The 19559-nt window shown below is 37.1% G+C and overlaps 1 protein-coding gene across 3 annotated transcripts in view; it reads left to right on the forward strand.

Annotated features, from left to right (window-relative positions):
• Positions 1-19559, forward strand: part of LOC120515422 (oxysterol-binding protein-related protein 3-like) — a 183533-nt gene that overhangs the window by 11614 nt on the left and 152360 nt on the right. Inside the window, exon 2 of one of the 3 annotated variants that reach the window (XM_039736396.1) lies at positions 11024-11117. The exons of 1 other annotated variant lie outside the window; for it this stretch is intronic. The gene's annotated coding sequence lies outside the window, so the exon portion shown is untranslated. Of the gene's footprint in view, positions 1-10901; positions 11118-19559 lie in introns of those variants that run through there. One more of the 3 variants, XM_039736397.1, reaches the window with a different exon arrangement.

Genomic DNA, 19559 nt, shown 5'->3' on the forward strand with positions numbered 1-19559 from the left:
GATATCATTTTCATGATGATAGGAGTTAAAGCATGTTATTAAACATGAGGACAGGGTGGCGCAGTGATTTTTCATGTCTTACGCAAGATGCTTGCTGCACCATGCGCAGCCTTCGATGAAATACTTTATTTCAGCAGTACTGTCTCTTTCAAACGTACTAACCTCCAATTCCTTTCCTTACTTTTCTTTCTCCAAATACCCAACCGCCATACAATCAGCTCTCTAATAGACGTTAAGCTATCTGTAAACTTAGAATACCGATTCTTTAAAACTTTTAAGGAACATTGAAATATCTTCATAGTATGTGTTTAATTATTCTATCCCTCTATCCTTGCAGTGTCACGCCAGGCCCAGCAAGAATAAAGCGCGAGGCAGGAACAATCTGTGAATGCAGCGATACCGTGTCCTCACATGTTTAATTATTAACAATATAGATTATTTAAATGTACGCACTTTATAAAGTGGCTCAGGTTGTGCAATATTATAACTTTAGTGCAAATTTACAGTGAGGTGATTGTACAAATAAGTACAAACAGTTCTACAAGGAGCACTTGATTGAGTGTGTTTATAGTTCTTGGGATGAAACTGTTTCTGATCTGCAAGGTCCATACAGGAAAGGGTTTGAAACGTTTGCCGTGTGAAAGCTGTTCAGTAGACAGCATGGCTGAGGCAGCTTGTGCTTGTTGCTGTATATCAATAATTCTCTTTCTCAGCTTCTGTAGATCTTTGATTCCCCACTCAGATACAGTGATATAAATAATCCGAGTGGTGCAGTGAGAGTAATATGGAAAAAGAGTATCCGCTGTGGTAACCCCTAACGGGAACAGCTGAAAGAAGAAGAAGGTGCAGTGAGAGTAACAACGCTAAAGCAGCTATTGTATTTAGAATAGTTTGACCATTTTGTGGACCATTATATTGTTACTGGTTAATTACAATCAGATGCATTAAACTAATAAACAATATGAGGTTAATTTCACTGTATTTATAAAGCCGCGTCAGGGATGTGGATCTGAAAAGGAAAGGATAACCACACAGGAATAGTAGCACTGCTTTGATGCTGTGTGCTGCCAGTCTGCAAAACCGAGTGGAGAACTTGCGTACGACAGGGTATGAGCTACTGTAGAAATGCGTGGTTTTATGCCAAGTTTAGGTTTTATACATCACGATTTGAACGTGGAAACGTTCTTATGGAACATTTCTGTGCGTATGCACCGTTTAAATATGAGGCCCCTGATGATTTGTTTGATTTCAGCTTATTTAATCTGAGCAGCACTCCCTCTACAATTTCCAAATCCCTCAGTACCTCCTTAGTAGTCATGTTTACCTCTGGGAGGTTATCCACTTGCTCACTTGTAAACACCTCAGAAAAATGTAAGTTTAGGGCATCCGCTATTTCATTGTCTGTATCTTTTAATTCCCTTTTACTGTTTCTGATGCACTTAACGTCCTGCTTGACTGTTCATTTACTACTAAAATACTGAAACAATCTCTTAGGGTCTTCTTTTGCCTTATCTGCTATATTTCTCTCCAACTGTCTTTTAGGCTCCCTGATATCCTTCTTAATGGTTGCCCTCATGTTCTCATACGGTCTATGATTCACTTTGAGGTCATTAGTCTTAATATGCCTTATAAAGCAGTTTTTTTCCTTTGGAACTTCTTCTTTAAATCTTTATTCTGGTCCGATAGACCTCCGATCCCCGGCTACGTCGGGCTCCAGCCGGACTGAGACTTGGGTTCCTTCCCCAGGGGCCAGGGCGGTCACGCTGGGACTCAACATGCCCAAAGCCTCATCGACTCCGCTTTCTTCAACATCCAGTCGACCCCTCTGCCAGTCACTCCAGCTCCTCAAAATTGCTCAGCTGGAGCAACTGCTTCAATCTGCCCCCTCTGAGAGTTCGCCAAATACTCCTCTGAGGCTCTCCTACCAGCTGCATTAAATTTTCAGGAGCCAGCTCTTGTTCTCACTGTCCCACACCAGCTTTCTCCTTCCTTCCACCTTCTTCACACTTAACCTCCCTTCACGTACTTTTCTCTCTCTTCTTTCTTTCTTTTAACTCTATCCGCCGTGTGCGTCTATTATATCACGGGAACGTGGATCAGGTGTGGCAATTAGCAGCTCCTGGCTAAGCGAGGACCGTCCGCATCACAAATCACCTGGAAACTGCTCCAGCCACACTACCACGCCCCCTCTCATCGCCGCGAGGCGGCGATTATTTCTGTAAAAAGTGGCCTTTGATCTGATCTGTGGACCTGCTATACCACACCTCTACACCCTCAATTCTATCTTGATTATTACATAATATTAAATCCAGACAGGCTTCATTCACCCAGTGTTGGTTCTTTAACATGCTGTGTTAAAAAAACAGTCACTGATTACTTCTAAAAACACCTGCTCTTGTACTTCTGCACCTGCAAGGTTATCCCAGGTAATATTTTGATAATTAAAGTCTCCTATGACTATAATATCTCCCTGTAAACTTGCCTTTTTGATATTACTAAAAAGATGTGTGTTGAAATTACTGTCTGAATTGGGTGGTCTATAACACACTCCTAAAATAACACCTCTACCCTACACATACACCTCCCCAATACATTGGTGCCCCTCCAGTTCAGATGCAACCCATCACGGCAGAACAGGTCCCATCTGTTCCAAAAGAAGTCCCAATGCCCCATAAACCTTACCTGGACTGGCGCGTGGCACAGGCAGAACTTCGGAGATGACTAACTTGTCAGATCTGCTCCTCAGCTTGGCACCTAACTCTTTGAATTTGGATTGCAGAACTGACAGACTACCCTTATGTATGTCATTTGTTCCAACATAGACAATAACAACTGGATCCAGCCCCGCTCTGGCCAAGAGCCTATCCACCCTTCCAGGGAGGTCTCCCACCTGTGCACCCAGAAGGCAACACACCATGCAAGACTCTCTCTCTCTCTCTGGAGCACACCTGCGCTTCAAACCCCTAATGATTGAGTCCCCAACTATCACTACCTCTCTGTTTTTGGGAACTGATTTTGAGGTGGCCCATTGGAGCACCTCATCCCTGCCTACCACCTCAGAATTATCAGAAATACCATCCAGCTCCGCAAGGACATGATAATGGTTTAACACTTCTAATTCTGGGGTTGATGCCCTCGGACAGTGTGCACCGTTTACCTTACATCTTGTGATCGTGACCCACCTATTTCTACTTGTCTGGTCTGGAATCTCCTCCCGCACCACCTTGGGGGTGCACACTATCTCTCTAAAGGACACCTGGGCCAAGTCCGCCAATTCTCTATTACAACGCAGGTCAGCCAACTCCTCCTCCAGTTAAGCGACCCTGAGCTCCAGATGGTGGATCAGCTGGCATCTTCTGCAGATGTAGCCCTCATAGATGACTCTTCCAAACTATCATCTAAAAAGTCCAACAGGACTTGCATTGCACTGGCCTCATTATTAAAATTTGATGTGGGATTAGTAAAACTGCCTTAACTTTTTTTTCTTAAAATTTAATCATTTAACTTAAATGGTAACACTAAGATCTGCTACAGCTATTTTACACCTTTTCCCCTTAAGCTCCTGTACTGTTCTCCCTCTCAGCTGCCTGTTATTTGTCTTTCTATGAGGTTTTTACTTTTCTCTTTCTCTTCTCCTAACTTTGCCTACCTCTTACTTACAAGCTCTCCACTCGCACTGTTTGTAGTCCCCCGTATTAATGAACCCTTACGTTGTCGTCCGCTTAACTGTTTTACCTCTGGACAGCTAAGGACTGTTCAATCTAAAATAAATAAAACTTTACTACCTTATCTGCTCCTAGAGCCCCTTGTGCCTGATTGGCGGCTTAATGATGGTCGCTTACCTGCGCACTGCTGAGCCTTCCCCTTTACTGCTTTGAAATCAGCCCCGGCCTCTTTGTTTTTATTCTTTAAACTAAGGAATCGCTGTTACGACGATGCGGTTATTTGCTTACAAATGCCAATATCAGCTACTGCTGCTTTCGACCCTGCCTCCTCGATGCTAGTTCAAATACAGATAACAAGAACAAGTATAAGTAACTTTTCCAAGTACACCTCCAAACACAAAGCTACTTTTGCGGGCGAAAAAAAAATCCCTTCTAAAGGAAAAAAAGCGTAAAAAATTCCCACACAGTTCCTTAGTGGCAACCAAAACTAAAGTTTTTAAGAGCAAAATGTATTGTTTTATTTAAATCTCACACCACAGAACAGACCAAAAAATCTCAACAGTCTCTAGCAATGTTAAAGCACATGTCAGCCACGTGACCAGCCAATAAAGCTAAAGCTTTAGCAGAGCAGAGGTCCTGGGAACTTCATCTACAAGATCTGTCATAAAAATAATGAGACTGATACTAATGGATTTTTTTGGCTAGAATGATTCAATGTTAACATTGTTCTCTTTAAAATAACTCCCTACAAGAAGTAACACACTACCTCCATCAGTCTTTACATCTTGGAGGCATCCTTAGAAGTTTTTTTGTATGAGATCTGTCAGTACAAGTAATATAACCCACATTTTTCATTGTTTTGAAAATCGGGTTCTTTAACATGATTCTTCAATTTAGGGACAGAAAAGAAAGCCACATGATGACAAATCTTACAGAAGCTGCATGACGGTTTGCTAATTCAATGGTGCAGGGTTGTGTTGGAGTGTCAAGTTTTGTGCCAATAAAAATAACTTGAGTCCAGGGTAAAATCTTACCTTTTTATATAATGACATTGCACTTTCATGAGGTTTCACTCAAAATTCAAATGATAATGCTGCCTGATGTTGTTACGTTGTGCTTGTGACAGTGCTGACAAACATACTGTTAGTTTTTTTTTGATCACTCACAATACAAATAAGTATTTCAGATTGCAACAAATCTTATTTCATCCAAGAGCAAACTAGCAAGGTGCTTGGTGATTATGGAGGCACAATTGACACAACACATTTTTAAACAATTAGTCTTTATTTAATTCATGACAGGCCTCATACATACAACTGCTTTTCAGCTTATAACATTGACTAGCAATGCTGCCACCTTCTTCTGCAAATTCATCTGTTTTCCCTTGGAAAGGGAAGTTTTTTGACAGGCTTAAGAACATTGCAGCACTTAAACAGGTGAGAGTAGAGTGCATCCATTGCCTCTAGAACATCTGGTTTCCCTTCGGCGAATGCATAACAGTAGTCTAGTGCTATGTTGAAGAATTAAAACCAAGTCTAGCACCAGTTTTTTCCTTGTTGAAGTGTAAATTTAGAGGTCTGGAAAACTTCTCTCTTGATTTCTCACAAACACCAATATTTTAATAGAGGACACTGGTTGCAATTAAGAGCAGAAGTTCCTTTTTTTCTGTTCTTCTCATGTTTATTTTTTGATGACTTATTTATTGCATTTCTGAATTGCATTTGTGAATTCCCTGTGTGACTGAGCATTAGTCATGTCATTTGGCACATTTATTTGCATCAGTTAAGTGCCAGTCCAGCCATCATTCTCAAAAAGGGCTCTTTTTAGCATTTTAATTGAAGATTATTCCCAATGTACATTGTAGCAATGTTTTAATACAAATCTAAAATTATGTAGTCAGTGAAACCATCCTACTTAACATCCTACACAAAACACAAAACTGAAAGAAAAAAAAAATTAACAATTACATTTGTTGGAGGTAGATTCTGTTGGTCTTTTTTTTCTAAGCAGACATCACTTTTAATTAACAGAATGAAATTGAAAACATTTATTACTTGTAACCAAAATTGCTGTAGTGCTTTTTTTTTGTAAAAGTTTGTTACAGTGAATTCAGAAACTATTCAGATCCCTTCACTTTCTGTAGACTATTCCTGTAGATTTAATTTTAAATTGATAAATCATCCATTTTTGCCCATGAATCTATGCTCATTAACCCATAATGACAAAGTAAAACATGTTTTTAGAAAGATTTGCATGTGTTTTCTCAATATTATATTAAAAGTTTTACGTTGTGTCCGCATTTTTCAGCCTTGACCTCTTCCCTCCACACCGGTCACCCAATCCTACTCCTACTGCACACATCCACTCTTCATACCACCCTGCGACACTCTCAGTGCTGCTAAGTCACCCTTTCAATGCAGTCAGTTTTAAAGGCAAGGCAGAAAAGCAAATTATGTATTCAAGATTGTTGAATTTTACATCGTGATAGAAGAACAACGACAAGAGTTGATAATGAATGTCGAACAGAAGAAAATGAACAAAAAAGAGCTTCATATAATAAAAATCAGGAACAAAGATAATCATTCAGTAAATGAGAAAGAGTAAAATATTCTGAATAATATGCAAACAGAAATGCAAAAAAGCAAACTTCTAAAATGTAAGTTAGAAAATAAAGTAATTCATAATATTGTTTTTGACAAGGCGTTAATTTAATTTAATTTTTTATTTACTTTTTATTACGTTTTACTTTTTTACTTCTACTTTTTTACTTTTACTTTTTACTACATTTTATTGTTCATTGGTATTTAAAATAGACAGTTGTAGTGAAATACTGAAGTAACTGATTTTCTATCTATAGTAACTAAGGACCAAACCTTTTTCCTCCCACGCCCCGCAAATTCTGTATACCACCACTAAATACAATTGCTTTCTTTAACAGAGTGGTGCCCTGACACCCTTTGAGCAGCTGAGCCGTGAGATAACGGGTGCCTAGATAGACAGACAGACAGACAGACAGATAGATAGATAGATAGATAGATAGATAGATAGATAGATAGATAGATAGATAGATAGATAGATAGATACTTTATTAATCCCAAGGGGAAATTCACATAATCCAGCAGCAGTATACCGCCTAGCGCCTGCCCCTGGGGGTTGGCGAGCAAGGCAAACAGGGGGCTAAGCCCTCTTGTAAGTATTCATATCCTTTTCTGTGGCTTTCCAAATTGTGATCATGTTCATCCTGTTTGCTTTAATCATCCTTGAGATGTGTCTGGCATTTGTTTGGAGTCTACCTGTGGTAAATTGAATTGATGGGATATCTTTAAGAAAGGCATATATAAGGTGTATATAAGTTACCACAATTCACAACACTAGATCAAGCATAGATCAAGAAAATGGTATAAAACCATTTCTAAAGCTTTGTGTTTTCCAAGGAGCACAGTGGCCTCAATAATTGTGAAATGAAAAAATTTGGAACCACCTGACCAACGACATTTATAAGGGAGGTGACCAGGAACTCAGTGCTTCAGAGCTTCAGAAGTCTTTTGTTGAAATTGAAGATTGAAAATGGAATAACAACTATCACGGCAGTCCATCAATTAGATTTTTATGGCAGAGTGTTTAACTCCTGCTTGGATTTTGCCATACGGTATGCAAAGGACTGCCTAATGTCATGTCATCCCTGTGGTCAAGCAAGGTAGTGGCAGCATCATGCTTATGGGGCTGCTTATCAATATTAAGTACAGGGAGACTTTTCATATTTAAGGGAAGGATGACTGCTGCCAAATAGAGAGCAATCCTTGAAACAAACCTGCTCCAGAGAGAACACAACCTCAGACTGGGGCAGTGGTTCATTTTTCAGCCTGACAATGACCTGATGTATATATAGATAAGACAGCATTAGGGTTGGTTGAGCACAAGTCTCTGACTGTCCTTGAGTGACCAAGCCAAAGCCCAGAAAAACCCTATAGAACATCTGTGGAGAGACCTGAATATGGGTGCTGACAGACACTCCCATCCAATGTAATGGAGCTTGAGGGGATCAGTCAGGAAGAACTGAATAAACTGCCCAAACCCAGGTGTGCAAAGCAACTGTAACTACTTCCAAATGAGCTTCTACAAAGTACTGAATTAAAGGTCTGAATACTTATGAATGAGAGGTCTCCGTTTTTTTTTAGTAAATTTGCAAACCTATATGAAAACATGTTTTTACTTTGTCCTTATGGGTTATTGAGTGTAGATTAATGGGCAAAAATGGCAAATTTATCAATTTAAAATTAAATCTACAACACAATAAAGTTTGCAGAAAGTCAAAGGGTTTGAATACTTTCTGAATCCACTATATATTAAAGTAGGGGTGGGCAATGTCGGTCCTGGAAGTTTGCAGTGGCTGCAGGTTTTTGTTCCAACCCAGTTTCTTAACAAGAAGTCAATTATTGCTGATGAAGCGTTTATTGCTCGAGTGACATTTTCATGTCTTGCTTGTTAAGGTTCCCCACCCTTAATTGCTTATTTCAGTCTTAAACAGTTGCATTCACTGTTTTTATTGTCTCTCCTTATTAGAAAGATGCAAATGACAAAAGTTCTCCATCAAAATGTGACAGACTGAAAATGATCTGCTTTAGGCTTCAAATCATTTGGGTGATATCCTTGGAAAGGAAAAAATCTACAATATTAGAACCTTACATCACAGACATTTTCTTCTTCTACTTTCAGCCTTTCTCGTTAGGGGTTGCCACAGCAGATCATCTTTTTCCATATTTTCCTGTCCTCTGCATCTTGCCCTGTTACACCCATCACCTGCATGTCCTCTCTCACCACATCCATACAAAGACTAATAAACTATAAAATTAAAAAAGAGATTTGCAAAAATCTCAAGTAAACTTTTTTCACCTTGTCATTATGGGGTGTTGTGTGTAGAGTTCTGAGGAAAAAAATGAATTTAATCCATTTTGGAATAAGGCTGTAACATAACATTGTGGAAAAAGTGATGCGCTGTGAATACTTTCCAGATGCACTGTATTATTTGATATTTTTAAAGGTGCATTGTTCTGATTTTTTGGCTGATTCTAGCGCTCACAATTTTTACATATAACTAGTTGACATTTTTTGTTTAAGATATATGTCATGCCTCTGGCCCTTTATTTTCTAATTTTACTTACATACATTATTGTACTCCAAAAGTTGAAAACAACAGGCTAGTGAAATGAAACTTGATCTATGCCACATTTTCACTATATCCACCTTTCTGTGATTTAGTTGTCTTCAGTGAAATGGAGCAAACTATATATAGTTTCGAAGTTCAGCTGGCCTTGATATAGCTAAATAAAAGCTAGAATGCTCATACTGTTAGTATTGTCACTTAGAAGATTTCTGTGGATATTCTAATTCTTTAGATGTAAACTTTTGGCCTTTCCCTGCTCTCTTTTATACCTTTACTTTATAAACACAGGATCTATGCAACAAGAGGTTTGCTTCACTTAGTCTGTGTATGTTTTATTTTTTGGAAACCATTCAACATTCACAACTAGCTGTCTACTTTCCTACAGTATGCACAAATGTTATCTAAAATATGGTATCTGCTGACAAATTGCAGTGGAAAGGGACATCTGGTGGACATGGGGATTGAATACAGTATGCTCTGCTAAACCAATTCATGTGGATTTAGAAACTAAAAACTAAAACCCATCTGCTTCTTACAGTAATATCTTGTAGACTGCCAAGGTAACTTTGAAATTATTCTTCCACAGTTAATAAGACAAAATAAAATTAGTAATACATTAGATGTTTATTGCAGTAATACTAGAAGCAGCAATTAAAAATCAACAAATTCAGTTATATGTAGCTTCAGATAATTATGTTATTATCATAGTAACAGAAACTTGGCTAAATCTGACAGATGATGATGAGTATAACATAGACAAGTTCACATTTATTGGAAAGATAGGTAAAATTGAAGTAGTGTAGGAGTAAATATTTTATATATGGAAAAGAGAAACTAAATTTGTTTCTTTTTCAAAAGGGCGACAAGACTTGTCTAAGTAAGGGTATTTGAATTGGAGTAGAAAGCATCAGGGTTAGAGGCAGACACAGTATTTTTAATAACCTTAAAAAGGGCAGACGTTAAAGTAATGGGGGATCTTCAAAAAGCACAAGAACTGGATTTCATAGATTTAATTAACTTATTAATGCATTATGTTAACACATCAATGAGAGGAGATGGTTATATTGTTTTAATATTTTGTAATAATTAGGATCAAATTCTTGGGGTAGAGGGGATGAAACCATTAAAATATAGGGATCATAATCTAGTACATTTTGGAATTTGTTTGTAGAACTAATATTCAAAAATGAAAACTGTTAAATTTAATTTTACTAAGGAAAATTTTGAGCAGATGAGGCAAAGTATAAGAAGGATAAACTTGGACATACTTTTAGATCTAGCGACAGTTAAGTAGTTGTGGAGCAGGTTCATTCCAAAATTTAGAAGCAGTAAGAAACTAAGTAGAACTCTGCAATGGGTAAGTAATGTCATGAAAAAGAGAGATTGCAAGAAAAAAACCTCCCCTGCTAACTGTAGGGCTTATGGCAGCATTACACCAACAGTTAAAATGAATATAAGGAATCCAAAAAGTCAGAGAAATCTCATGAAAACTAGCATAGCAAAATGCCAATTATTAAAACAGAATTAATGGTACAATGTTTTGATCACATTGTGAATTTACAAACCTCTTTTCACCGGATATGTCTTCCATTCCTCTTTCTTTGTACATTCTGTTGTCTTTTCTCATTGGACATTCAAGCCCTTACATCCTTCTTTCTTTGTGTTCTTCTTACCTTTCTTTTTTGAACATTCCCATCCTGTTGTCTTTGCCAGACCACATTAGACCTAGGCAAATGCATGGACACGGTTGATGGACGCTGGACAGACTGACGTCTTATTGCTTTTTATACACAAATGATCCACGACGTGTCACGTGGTGGGATATATTAGTCAGCAAATCAGTTCTTGAAGGTGATGTGTTGGAAGCAGGAACAATAGACAAAGGTAAAGATTTGAGTGACTTTAGCAAGGGTCAAATTGTGATGGCTGCTTCAGAGCAACTCCAGAATGGCAGGTCTTGTTGGGAATGCCAAGCCTAGTTTTTTATCATTCAGTTAAAAAAATTTTATTGAAAAAATTAAAAAAAAAAAAATCAATTGTTTGTCAAAATAATTGGTAGATTAATTGATTACCAAGAAAACTGATAATGAAGGATGAGTTTCAGTTTATCACAGAATTACTGTACTGTATGTCATGGTCGTTTGAAGTTTATAAAGTTTTGGACACCAAGGAATTATATCTCTTCTCTCTGAAGGTAATGCTATCACTGAATTTTGATCTCCAGCCTGCAGTTCCTTCAAATCTGAGTTTATGATCTTCTCAAGAACATAGTGCCCCCTTCTGTGCAGGTAAGAAGTCGCTCAGCTAAATACTTTGTGGTCCTGCTTATGAATTAAGGTAGAATTCTGACCAATGAGTCAGTGCAAAGGAAATATTATTGTGACCACTGTAGCAGACAATGGTAGTGAATTGGCATGTACATTTTTTAAAAACCTGCATAATTTACTGATCAGCCCATGTCACCACCCTCATCAATGGTTACAAAAGAATAGTCCAGCAATGTATGGGAATTCAGCAGCTGTTTTTCCAAATCAAGAACAGCCAACTTGGCCGGTTTGATCATCTTGTTAGGATGCACCCTGGGCCCATCCTAGGTGGAAGCATAGGGGAACACTTTGCATATGCCAGATATGTGATATTACTCATGTAATCTAGGCATTCATGAGGTTTCCTGAGTAGGAAGTGGTGATTGTTGATAAGGATGTGGATATCTGGTCTGCCCTGTTCATTCTTTTCTAGTACAAACCTCCTCAGGAGAAGTGAATGGATAATATGTCAAAGTGAGTCCTTCAATGAAGGCAAAAAATCAGTTTTGTAATACAGTATATGCTTGCTGCTTTGGCTAGGGTTGATTCCTGCCTTCTTTCAAAGCTGCTGTGATAGGCTGTTTGTCCCTGTGATCCTGAATTGGTTTGAATGGGTTCAAAAAATAGTTGGGAAAATGAATGGAACTGCTGAACATGGATTAATTTCAGGTAGATTAAATACTGTAACTATTGAATTTTGACATATATATGTCAGTCGGTCAGTCATTATCCAACCCGCTATATCCTAACACAGGGTCACGGGGGTCTGCTGGAGCCAATCCCAGGGTGCCAGGCAGGAAACACAGGGTGCCAGCCCACTGCAGGACACACACACACCAAGCACACACTAGGGACAATTTAGAATCGCCAGTGCACCTAACCTGCATGTCTTTGGACTGTGGGAGGAAACAGGAGTACCCAGAGGAAACCCACACAGACACGGGGAGAACTAGCAAACTCCATGCAGAGAGGACTCGGGAAGTGAGCCCAGGTCTCCTAACTGCGAGGCAGCAGCGCTACCACTGCGCCACTGTGCCACCTATACTGTAAATTAAATTTGTTCTTGTTGGAAAGAGACTCAACATTCTTTTAATATAACCATAAATGCAAGCAGATTTTTTTTCTTTTCCTACTCTTACATCCCACTTATGGTTTAAAGTATTTTCCTCAACAAATATTGACAATTGTCTCTGGTGAATCAAGACTTGAATTGTAGTCAGAACCAAAAGCTAGACAGAAACATGACATTTCTAAACCATTAAAAAACTAATATATGTACAGTTATTAGTTATATATTACAATAGTGTAAACAGTAAAGTGTACACAAAAAATATGTAAGGCGTTTATACAGTATATGCACATAGTGTTATGTGCTTGAAAGATCATTTAAAAAGCAATATATTAATCAGAAATCAGCAGGAAAATGTTCTTGTTACAATTTCTGTTTTGAAATGAGAAATATCTTTAACATGACCAATACTGTGCTATTCTACTTAATTTGCATTCACTAGTAAAATAAACACATCAAAAGAGCTATGCAGAAATGGAATCCTTGAAACAGAGTGAGGAACATAAACTTAAGATTAAAAAAGCCTTGTGTGATCAAGAATATCTGTTTAAATAGTAAGCTTTAAGATATACCTGTATATATACATATGTGAAAAGGAAAATGTTTGCTTTATACCTTCCCCCACCATAACCTATCATCTATGGAGGAAGAACAAAAGCTTTAGATTCATCAAAAATTTTGATCTTCGATTTTTAATGAATCTTGACATTTTATGGTCCCATGATATCAAAAATATCGATATCTCAGTAATGGGTGTGTCTGTGTGTCACAGTTTCTTGAGGCTGGGCTAGAGCTAAAATAGCTGGATGGAAAAATACCAGACTTAAACTTAATGTGAGGTGACAATGTGCTGATTAGTTTTTGTGCCAAATCGTGCAAGACAAAGAGGCACTCTAGAGGAACCCTCAAGTACTGCAATTCTGAAATTAATAATTCTTCTTGTCAGTTGCTATCATAATGACCTGTATTATGATCAGAAAGATCAGCATCAGAGTGGTAAATAATTAATGAAATGTTATAGAATAGTTTGGTTAACTTGGTTCCTAGGGCGCAAACCCTAGTGGTGCTTGCATCCAAGTTTTTACATACAGTCAAAATGTGAAGGCACATATTGTTGTTACTATGTATGTCTGTCTACCACACATTTTTTTGTCAGCTCCTGGTGAGTCAATCTTGGTAAAATTTTGTATGCTTACTGCTCATGAAAATTTGAAGGGAAAGTTTTATTTTCTATTGGATATTTCAAACACAGCACTGAGGACACATTATTGAAATTTCAAAATCTCACATGTAAAAAAGTTGCAAATTTTAGAAATCATCTTGTAAAACAGAGGAATATTACTTGCTGTTTGTCTTCAGAGACTTTATTTCATATTGCACTGTATGTTTTCCTCCTCTACAGAAAACCTCTCTTGACGGCAAAACAAATTCCCAGTACAAGCTATTAAAATGTCCAGTGAGTTGAGAATGCAGTCTGGACTTTGTCAGCTGTTCTTCAACATAGATTTAACTGTTCATTGGATACTACTTTGAAAATGTTTTCATTATGAAATATGAACAATTAGCTATAGACCCAAAACTAGCAACTAACAGCAGTACATCAATTGATACAATGTTTACATGACTTAATTTGGAATTTGATGTCTAGAAAAGGTATTTCAGCTACCACAAACATAATTAAATACATAACATTGCAAAATGCTATTAAAATTATACAGCACTTTATGTACCCTAATATGTATAATGACATTCTGTTATCAACCTTATTTTTAAATTTATGACTCATTGTTACAAAAAATAAATCTTTAGCATTGATGACATAAATAAAAATGAAAAATTCTTAAGATTTCAAAACAGTTAATTGAGTCCCTAAATATACCTGAATGTTATGTCAAGCATACATTTTCTAACTTACAGTATTAGCCGTAGAAGTTGCTTGAGTTTTAGAAAAGCTATTTCAAATATTGAAATACTTTGTTAGCACGTTATTTCAGGGATTGTCAGCTTGTCTCAGAGTGTATTCTTTATATCACATGATCTCATAAAGTTGTAGTTACTAGAATTCTTTTCTGTTCTAATTTTTAAACAATGTAAATGTTTTGTTTTGCGCAATGTTGTTTCCAGGGTGACACCTGTCTGATTTTGTTTAAAGCTAGAACTTGATCATTGTGTGCAGTGCAGTTTCCTTCCTTATAGTTAAGATCTACTTCATGTCTGAATTTCTTGTCTGTTTATAGTATACATTCTTGTCCTCAGTTCATTTACTTCCTTTATTAATATGGATATAGAAATACATATTAATATTATATTTATATTTTAGCTTTTAAGAAATTTCCTCCTAACCTTTACAATGATAAACTTATACAGTGTATGCACATCTTTCTTCTTGTAAGTGTATTGTCTTTTTGAGTAATAACCCTGAACATTAAAAGTGGTTACTGTTGCCAATATTTCAGATATTTTCCAACGTTTTTACAATATTTTGTTAACTTGAAAGATCCATCCATCCATTATCCAACCCGCTATATCAGGGGGTCACAGGGGTCTGCTGGAGCCAATCCCAGCCAACATAGGGCACAAGGCAGGAAACAAACCTCGAACGGGGCACCAGCCTACCGCAGGGCGCACACACCAAGCACAATTTAGGATCGCCAATGTCTTTGGATTATGGGAGGAAACCGGAGCAAACCCATGCAGACACAGGGAGAACATGCAAACTCCACGCAGGGAGGACCCGGGAATCGAACCCAGGTTTCCCAACTGCGAGGCAACAGTGCTACCCAGTGCGCCACCGTGCCACCCCAACTTGAAAGATGTGAATATTAATTAAAATAAAAAGGTAGTAAGAGGGCCTTACTTTGGTACATGTGCTGTATATTGTATGTATAAGTATACATTATAATAAAGAAAGCATCCCTGCATACTCTTTAGAGAAGGAATAAAATTCTGAAACACTAGGCTGACTAGAGAGGACAAATCTAAAAATAATCAAAATACTCAAGTAAACCTGGTTGGGCCTAGTTTTGCTTGTTTCATGAGAAGAACTTTCCCACTTCCTAATTTGACACTAACATAACATTTGCTTCCATTTACCTCCCAGCTCTCTCTCTCTCCCACATGCACCATAGAAAAAAATGTTTACTTTGTTTCCAAACAATACCACTATTTTCCAGGTAGTTTTCTTTACTATCATTTTTAATTGGGTAACAACACCAGCTTCTCATTTAAGAATTGTGAGCTGGCACTGCTAGCCCTCCTTTGCCTATTCATCTTATTAATAAGATGGTCGTAAACACTAAGGATAAGCATCCTTTGCTTTCTTCTCTAGCCTGTATGCAGACACATGTTCCATATGTGAGACATACAGTATTATGGTCTTTTCAAATAGTAAGGGTGGAGTGGTTAGTATTTTCTCTACCAAAAGTGAACTGAAAAATCTTAATCTTTCAAGAAGTGATGCTAGTTGTGACTCTCAAAAATATTGCATGTCAGCTTATGTTTCTTTTACAGTTACTTTGGCTGAGGTGGAATTTTGTTTTTAACTCTGTGGTTTTGTCACATTTATTATCTGTAGAGTACTAGTTTGTTAAATATCTTACCAGAAGGCAGACAGTGCATGACATAATGAACTAGAAAATGACAAAAGGAAGTCCCAGAAATCATCCATTCTATTCACTTCTTCACTTCAGATGGGTTATGATTCACAGGAAGGTATTATTTAATTTCCCTTAATTAATATTTCTTTAAATAAAACACAAGCAAATGTGTTACTTTTCTTCTTGTTTTCAATTAATAGAGAACTAGATTAAGGTAAAAAAATGCTAAACAATGCTCTTTGTAAATAAGTGTCCTTTATGTTAAATGCTTGAATGCATTTTAATTCCTGTTCCTATTTTCAGAATACTTTCTGTGGTGTGTGGTTTGCTTATTTGCTTGTTACTATGATTACTGTAGTACATCAGCCAATTCTGGAATGTAAGACCTAAAACTAAGCTTATGTACTTTATATTTAGCTTGTTTATTGTTATTTTAGAGTTGAAACATGTTGCCATGGTATCACCTCTTGGAGCTGCCCAATGTTCTTATCATTATTGACATAAAAGAGACATATATTCCATTTTGCTATTGTATTTATTTATTTGTTAATAGGATTTCCTATTATGCCTCTTAGATTTTTGAAAATTATATTTTAAAAAGTTGGCTAAAAATGTTTATCAGGGATAAGCTTTACTCCCTTGGGCATTTTAAATTCACATTGATATCTATTGCATTGGCATTGTTATGTCTATCAAATATTGTTGAAATAAAGGTGACTGATATCTGTTCTGGATTTCAGAGACTGTTATAATTTTCTACTGGGAAATGAAAGGTGTTTCTAGGTGCAAAAAATAGTACCTTAATTTGCCTCAGTAGTAAAGGTTGTTCCCACCTGTCAATTTCTGATTCATGGTACCATGTCACTGGGTGCTTGTGCTACATAGATCAAGTGTTAGAAGTGGGCATTAGCTTAACATTCAGTTGCATCATTGAGAACCAGTTATTTTTGTGTCATGTATCTATTATTATCCTTCAGCCCACACAGCAATATCTGAGTGTGCTTATTGGTTGTATTCCCTAGCATACATGTATGAATCTAGCATCATTTCTTCAAAGAAATGATTTAGGTGGCAACATTTTAGTGATATTTAGAATTCAATTATAAAAAGAAATAATACCTTGAAAGAAAAAGATGAATGAAACTGCGTTTTGTATTGGAGTGCCATTTTCATCCAATCTCTAAATAAGTGATTGGTGTTCTAATGTCATTCAAGAAATAAAATATGCTTGCTCTATTTAAATATCACTTTTCAAAGAACACACACTTGCAAGACAACATAACAGTGCAATTAAATAGTTAAACATAGTCCATATAATATAGTGATCTCAGTTTTTCATGTATCCTTTTTAATTATACTGACCTCTGTATATCCAGTGGTTACATTAGATTGGCTACACATTTGCTGTAGTTCTGCAATGAAAAAATTATTTCATTGTACCTCATTCCAATGACCACATCCAGGTCAATGCTGGAGCCATTTCTGGGTTTTGTTGGTCCTCCTGATTCTCTGAGGTTCCCAAATAAAATTGCTCCCTGGTGGTCCCTAGACAAACGGCAAACTACAAGTGTCGTTTAATTAGTTACACATTCTAGGCTGCATTTTAGCTGTGTGTTTTAAACTTTTCTAACAGTATTCACATTACCTGTTATGGTTGCCAGTTGTTTCTTAGCATAAAGGAGCTGTTGTTCTCAAGTGCTATCTTAGGCTAGGCATCAGGGTACTACAACTTTAAGGACATGCACTAATGTATAAGGAAAAGGCTTTTTCTTACCCAGTTCCCATCCTTTGGTATAAATTACTTTAGCTGTTCCCAAGTTTTTGTAGAAGTGGGATCTCTTGGCGTGACTATATTCACATGAGATACTAGGTGCACGTTCAGGGATAATATTTGCTTAGAGTATGCCAAGTACTATTCAGCATTTATAGCTCTGAAAATTAAGAACAGCCACAATGAGAAATACTGGCTGTGCTCCAGTTAAGACAGAATTTACATTTTAGTACGGAAAATTTCATAACAAATGTATTTGTACAATAATGTTTTCAACAACAGAGGACTAAACCAAGAAATAAAGTAAAACACACAAGACAGACATTACAGTTGTTTGATTTAATTTGCTTATTATTGCATTTCTTGTCTTAAGTAATGGAAATAGCAAAACAACATTATAGGAGAAAAGAAAGCAGTATGTTATACATTGAGAGAAACTGCATAAACTTGAAAACATGAAGAGCATAGGTGTAACAGACTTTGGAAATATGGAAGTATGTGGAAAATAATTAGAAAGAGTAATACAATGCAGAGGTACTACTATTGCCAACTCACTTTGGTTTGACACTTGGTTCAGTTTCTGGCTGGGCTGCCTTCAGTGCGGTGTTTGCACTTACCCTGTTGTTCTGAGTTTGTTTGGTTTTCTCCTGTATTACGTACATGTAGATTTGGCTCTAAAGAGGTCAGTGTGTGAGTATCTGAGCATTAAAATTGATGGTGGTATTGGAATAAAAAGTAAAGCAATTTTAAAAGTGGATAGATGGCTGATTAACATAAACACAGTGCATTCAACAGTATTTATTTTATTCCTAAGTAATTTTGTGTCTCTATAGAAAACTTGGTTCTATTTTATAAACAATTTGCACTTTCTAAAATTGAGTTTTTATTTGGAAAACAAACCTGTTTCAATGAATAGGGTTATTTTATTTGATCATAATTATTTCCCATATTTGTTTAGCTGCAGAGGGATCCCAGGGAGATTACTTTGGGTGTCTTGAGTAGTACATAATCGCTTCTCATAGCATAAGGTCATTAGGTTCAACTCTTGGCTTGGCCGTTGTCTTTCTGAGTTTGCCATCTTTCTCCATATCTCAAATACAGACATGGCCAAAAGTTTTGAGAATGACACAAGTATTGGTTTTCACAAAGTTTGTTGCTTCAGTGTTTTTAGATCATTTTGTCAGATGTTTCTATACTGAAGTATAATTACAAGCATTTCATAAGTTTCAAAGGCTTTTATTGACAATTACATTAAGTTTATGCAAAGAGTCAATATTTGCAGTGTTGGCCTTTCTCTTTCCAGACCTCTATAATTTGCCCTGGCATGCTGCCAGTCAACTTCTGGCCCAAATCCTGACTGATGGCACCCCATTCTTGCATCAATGAGTGGAGTTTGTCAGAATTTGTGAGTTTTTGTTTGTCCGCCCGCCCACAACTTTTCAATAGGATTAAGGTCTGGGGAGTTTTCTGGCCATGGACCCAAAATTTTGATGTTTTGTTCCCTGAGCCACTTAGTTATCTCTTTTGCCTTATGGCACGGTGCTCCATCATGCTGGAAAAGGTATTGTTCGTCACCAAACTGTTCTTGGATGGAACACAGAACACAGCCATGAATAAAGAATGGCGACTCAGGGAACAAAACATAGAAATTTTGGGTCCATGGCCAGGAGACTTCCCAGACCTTAATCCCATTCTGGATTGGGTGTGAGACACACAAGTAGGAGTTATGGTGTAGGAGGCATGCTGAGAGTCACCTGCAAAGATGGGAAGTATTAAAGCAGTCAGGAGGTGAGCAGGATGCTTTCAAATGAAAGTGTCTGAGAAGCAGGCTTTATGAGAATGCACTTAAATGCGGGAGCACCAGTTAGGAGAGGTTCAGACACACAAGGATACTCAGGAAAGGCTCTGAAGGTACACATAGGGCAAGAGATATCAAATATTTTTAAATGTATTCTATAACCTGTCTTCGACATATAACATGGCTAGTA

The sequence above is a fragment of the Polypterus senegalus genome, chromosome 15 (assembly GCF_016835505.1).
Source record: "Polypterus senegalus isolate Bchr_013 chromosome 15, ASM1683550v1, whole genome shotgun sequence".
NCBI lineage: Eukaryota > Metazoa > Chordata > Cladistia > Polypteriformes > Polypteridae > Polypterus > Polypterus senegalus.